The sequence below is a fragment of the Lactuca virosa genome, chromosome 7, assembly GCF_052849685.1.
Source record: "Lactuca virosa cultivar CGN04683 chromosome 7, Lactuca_virosa_CGN04683_v6, whole genome shotgun sequence".
Classification (NCBI taxonomy): Eukaryota; Viridiplantae; Streptophyta; class Magnoliopsida; order Asterales; family Asteraceae; genus Lactuca; species Lactuca virosa.
Genome location: NC_136432.1, coordinates 142,150,388 through 142,156,691, shown reverse-complemented (window position 1 = coordinate 142,156,691; position 6,304 = coordinate 142,150,388).

The following is a 6,304-nucleotide window of genomic DNA, read 5'->3' as shown; positions in this document are numbered from 1 at the left end:
TTTTATTTTTATCTTCTTTTAACTGATGTGTGTTATTGTTAGTTAGTTTCACAGTTGAGGTTTTCTTGGGGGTTCTAGAGCTAGCTGCCTTTTTGGTGTTTTGGACTTCAGGTTCTGGATACAGCTTTCCCTTTCCTTTGACATCCTTCATAGAGTTGGATTTTGGTTGAGAGTGAGGAGGATGGGATTTGGGACCGAAACTTGACTTTTGGTTATGCGCCCTTGTGTTGGGACCGAAACTGGACCTTCGGTTCTTGCCGTAGTAGGAGTTGGGACCAAAACGTGTCTTTTGGTTCTTGTGAGGACTAACAGTGGGACCGAAACGGGTCGTTCGGTTTGCCTGACTGTACGACGGACGATTATTGACATGTGCTTCCTTTTTGAGATTAGAAACTTTTTCAGAGCGAACATAAGAGAGGTTTTGGGATTGCCAAAACTGCTTTCTCTCATTGAGATTCTTCGTGTATCGTTTGTTCCTCTGGCGTTTCTGTTCAGCGAGTTGCTCTTGAGTCTTGTGAATGTTTGCCTTAGGTTTCGTTTTCTTCTCAAGAGCTTCGGTTGTTGTTGAAGAATCGTTGGTTGCTTTCAGTGGTTCGCTTGGTATGTCTTTTGTACCACTTGTACTTGGTTTGTCAAAGCTTGAGGGCTTGTTGAGGGGTTCAGGTATGTATCGTCCCTTAACTCTCCATGAGATTTGCTCAGACAAACCAACTGTTTCATCTGCATTATCGATGGGAGCAGACCGGAAGTAGTCATCGCAACCTTCAGCATTATCTTGGTCAACCAGGGACGTTAATTCAATCGTTTGTTTCTTGGTTACTCCTGTGACCGAATACACTTGGTTCGGTGTAGTTTGCACCTTCTGATAAACAACGGCCTTTTCTTTGAGTTTCTTTGATGTGTCCTTTGACATCCGAGCGTATTCAACCGAACTTTCAGATATTAGAAGTTTTGCTGCTTCGGGTTCGCTCTTAAGAAATTCTGAACAGTCGACCTCATCTTCTACAGAGATTTCACTCATCTCACTCTCCTCATCAAATTCAGAAGTGGTTTCTAAATTGATTTTGTTTTCTGAACTCAATTTGGCGTTGGATGAGTCAAACTTTTGTATAGTCTCGGTCTTTATCTTCAATTTATCGTCTTCGTCCAGTAAATTCTTGAGCATGCATTTATGTTCTTTAGACTCAATGAAAGATTCAATTTTGTCCAGTCCATATTTGTAGGTGACTGAAATTTCGTCCGAGGATATTATAGATTCACATTCAGCAATGACTTCGTCCTCCTTAAATTCAAGGAAAGGCAAAATCATTTTATGAATCTGTTTTCCTCTCTCACAATCTAAATGTAACTGAGTGATATTAGTATATAGGTGTTTAGCAATCAAGCAGAAAACATTTCTTTGTTTCAAAATTTTCAAATTGTCTCTTTGCACATAAATAAGTTCATCCCTAGCCCTACTTAACTCTAACTCCTTCTGCTGAATCCACATCCTCCCTCACTCTTGGAAGACTCCCTGCTGAGTTGGTCAGTTAGGTTAGAATTAGCTAGGCGAGTTTGTATAAGACTTCCACTTACGTTTGAAAACTTGAATTTTAATTCATTTAAGTCTTTTTCGTAGTTTGTTATTGGTACTTTATGAGATTCTAGGATAGTTTGTACCTTCTTGATCAACTGATCGCAGTCGCTGATCTTTTCACTCATGGGCTTACTAGCGAAACATTTGTCTTCCATTGCTTTCGCTTCCTCATGCTTACTCTCGGTCGTAACCATTAAGCATCTCCCAGCCGACTCAGCAACTCCTTCTCTCGCCACATATGCTCTTCCATGCGAGGGTCTGCGTACCTTTTCATCCTCAGAATCTGTAGACCAGACTTTCACTCCACCAAACTCATCATCAACAACGTTTTCCTGCACAACCAAATCATTCATAGAAACGTTAGTTGCTTTCTTCTTCTTTATCTCCTCCAGCTTTCTCATGTAGTAAGCTTCGTCATCTTCACCATCCTTCTTCTCAGCCATCTTCCTTAGCGTACAATCCTTGGCAAAGTGGTTCTTGCCATGACAGTAATTGCAATCGTACCCAGAGTCTCCCACAAGCTTAATCTCCTTCTTTTTGTCGTCCTTCTGAGTGGTGTTCTTCGGTTCTTCTTTCACCTTTTCAGAACTATAGCTTCCCTGCCAGTTTCGTTTCTTGTTGACCGGGAACTTTCTGCGAGCAAACTTCTTTGGGTTTGTGACCATCATAGCATATTCTTCGTTGGACAGATCACACTCTGACAAATCAGATTCCTCCTCTTCGTCTGCTACATTCTTGCCTTTAGAAACAAGGGCCAGTGAACTCACACCCAAAACTACCTTCGCTTCCTTTGTCACCATGCTTTCATGGGATTTGGGAATACCCATCAGTTTCGCCAGTGAATACGATTTAAATTGCTCGTGAGCCTTCACAGTCGAAACCACCGCCATCCATTCGGGTCTTAATCCATTCATGAAGGTAACCTTTTGTTCAATCACCTTCCTTTCAATACCATGCTTCATCATCTTACTGAGCAGATGGTTGAAGCGATCGAATGTCTGAATAAGCTTCTCTTCAGGTTTTTGTTCGAAGGCACCGAACTCAGAGAGCAAAATGGTTTGGATCGAGTGCTCTAGATCCTCATCGGTTGAGTATAATTCTTGTAACCTATCCCATATTTCTTTAGCTGTTGTGCATGAACTCACCAGACGAAAGGTATCGGATTGCAATGTGAACCTGATCATCCTCATGCCTTTTACGTTGCATAACACCTTGTCTTTTACGTCTTGAGGGATCTTATCTACGTTCGCCAAGAGTTGATTATACTCTTTTTGAGTCTTGATCGTTCGGTTTGTTCCAGAGTGAACAAACGGACCCAATGTTATTGCTTCCCAGATTAAGTAGCGATTGTCTTCTGATCCAACTACATAGTCTTCGAAGTGATGCGCCCACACTTCATAATCCTGAGTATAAAGAATGGGAATCCTTGTAGTGGATCCGATACTGTTGGAGATGTTGATTGGATTGATCTGAGAGTCGTCGTGAGAGATGATGAACTTTTTCTGTTAGAATCAGACTTGTAACGATGAACTTAGGGTTTTATCAAACACACGAGATGCTGTCGACAAGAAGAAGACAGCCTCTATATATTGATAAAAGCGGAAACCCTAGAGGATTCTTCAAACAGAAGAGATGCATATGTATTACACAGTCTCCTGATCTGATACCAATTGATGAGAATATGGCGCTTTAGATCGATAGATTCCAAACAGAAAAACACTATTTAATCAAGCAAAGAACACAGGAATGGATCAAACGATGTTGAATGATTAATAACTCACACCTCAGAAGAGCTCGATGAAGAACTTCGACTGTAGAGGTGTGTTAGGGTTACAATACAAAAGCTAATAATACGATCGACAACATTAAAGCTATACATGCATGCAATATATATATATATATGCTAACCCTAATGATTATCCATGGTTGGACATGCCCAAACCGGGTAAGCTATATGGACTAATGACCGAGCCCAATGACGCAACACTTAGACCCAACAGAAAACAACATCATCAAGGTCATCCGATAGTCATTGATTCAAAAATCCTTGAACCTTTGGAACTTCTTCATATTAACTTGTGTGACCCTTCGACTGTTGAAACTCTTAATAAGAATGACTACATATTAGTCATTATTGATGATTTTTCCCGGTTTACTTGGGTGTTCTTTCTTCGACAGAAGTCTGAAACAGATCAAGTGATGATTGATATTATCAAGAATATAGAGTTGATCTTAAAAAAGAAAGTTCAAAGGATAAAGAGTGATAATGGAACGAAATTCAAGAATCAAATTCTAGATTCACTCTTGACCAAGTTGGGCATATCTCATAATTTTTTTGTCTCCTTACACACTGCAAAAATGGTGTTTTTGAAAGGAGGAATTGTTCCTTATGTGAAGCTGCAAGAACGATGCTTACTTATGCAAATTTTCCTTAATAACTTTGGGCAGAGGCTGTTTTGACTGCCTGCTTTACACAAAATCGTTCTTCCATTCATCGTCGTGGTAACATCACACCTTATGAAATAATAAACAAAAGGAAACCCAATGTTAAATTTTTCCATGTTTTTGGGTGTAGATGTTTCATCATGAATCTCGTGGACAATCTTTCTAAATGTCAGTTGAAAGCTAATGAAGGAATCCCCTTTGGATATCCTCACAACTATATTGCCTATAGGGTGTTAAACAAACAAACGAGCAAGATTAAAGAAACTTTCAATATCACATTCGATGACTATTACGTTAAAAGAGTCGGATAGTCTTTCATTCAAAAACCTATTATGGCTTAAACAAATGTTGAATTTGAAATCATGAATTCTTATGATATGGATCTTGATTTGATTTTTAGGATTCATGATAAGGCCATTGATGCAGAATCCATGTTGATGATAATCACATTCCTGAAGCATCGAAACACTCTGATGATTTAACAGCTATAAGTGAAGAAAATGATGCACATTCTTCATCAACTTCAAGGCTAAATGTCGAAAGAATAGCGGTTTCGACTAGTGATCAAGTGGAGGGGGAGCACTTGAGTTCGATATCTCAAAATGAAAACTATGATCCGACTGTTGAGGGGGATTATATGTCAACTATAGCTCATATCGAGGGGGAGCGTATGCCTAACCATGTTGATGTTGAGGGGGAGCATCATATCTCAAATCCATTGGTCGAGGGGGAGCCAAGTGGATCGAATCATGATAATAGTAATGATCGAAATAATGATTTTCATGATGTAATTGATAATATGTCGATTGTAGGAGAAGGTTCAGAAGAGGATGACATTTTCGAAGATGCACCTTTAGACTTTGATCCTGCATATCCACCGATGGACAAGTGGACAAGAGATCATCCAAAAGAACAGATTCTTGGTGATCCAAATTCTGGTGTCTTGACTCAAGCCCAGATTCAAGCCAGAAATGAAGTGTTGAATGTTCATCAAGAATTCTGTATGTTTAATATTTTCATTTCGAAATTAAAACCAAAAACATTAAAGGTTGCGTTGGAACACTTTGATTGGGTTGTTTCAATGCAATCTGAACTTGTTCAATCTGAATGAAACAAGTTTTGGAGATTGATTCCTAAACCTAAGGATGTTTCGCTAATTGGTCTATAATGGATTTTCAAAACCAAAACTGATAAAGAAGGCAATATTATTCACAAAAAATCGAGGCTAGTCGTAAAAGGTTATTCTCAGCAATAAGGTATCGATTATGAGGAAATTTCCCCTGTCACAAGACTCGAGGCGATACGAAATTTCCTTTCTTATGCAGCTCATAAGGATTTCTAAGTCTATCAAACGGATGTCAAATATGTATTCCTCAATGGTGTTCTGGAAGAAACAGTCTATGTCGAACAACCACCTGGTTTCATTAACGATAAGGATCCTGATCACTGTTATATTTTAGACAAGGCAGTCTGTGGGTTGAAACAAGCACCTCGTGCATGGTATGAAACTCTGACAATTTTTTTGAAAATTGCTAAATTTAAACAAGGATCAATTGATCCTACTTTATTTCAAAAGAAAGTAGGGGATCACCTGTTGCTCATTCAAATTTATGTCAATGACATTATTTTTGGTTCGACTGATCCTTCATTGTCTATGGAATTTGACGAACTCATGAAAAGTCAATTCGAAATGAGTATGATGCGGAAAATCAATAACTTTTTGGGTTTGCATATTCGTCAAAGCAGGGATGGAATTTTTATTAATCAATAGAAATATACTCGAAATCTTCTTGAAAGTTTTAGCATGACGAATAACACGAAAGTTAAAGTAGCTATGGCAGTTGGTACACGCTTAAGTCCTTCGTTGGATGAGCATGTTGTAGATCTAACGACATATAGAAGAATGGTCAGTTCGCTTTTGTATTTAACTGCAAGTCGACCTGATATTATGTTTGTTGTAAGTAATTGTGCCAAGTACCAATCGAAACCAAAAGTACCCCATCTCAATGCAGTTAAGAATATATTTTGCTACCTCAAAGGAATAGTTTCGTTGGGATTATGGTATCCTTCAAAGACATGATTCTTTATCCATGCATTCTCTGATGCAGATCTGGGTGGATGTCAACTGGAACGAAAGAGCACAACTGGAGGATATCACTTATTAGAGGGGAAGCTTGTGAGCTGGAAATCGAAAAAGCAAACTTGTATTTCAATTTCGACTGCAGAAGCAGAGTACATGGTTGTTGTTGTGTGCACATCACAAGTGATTTGGATTCAAAGCCA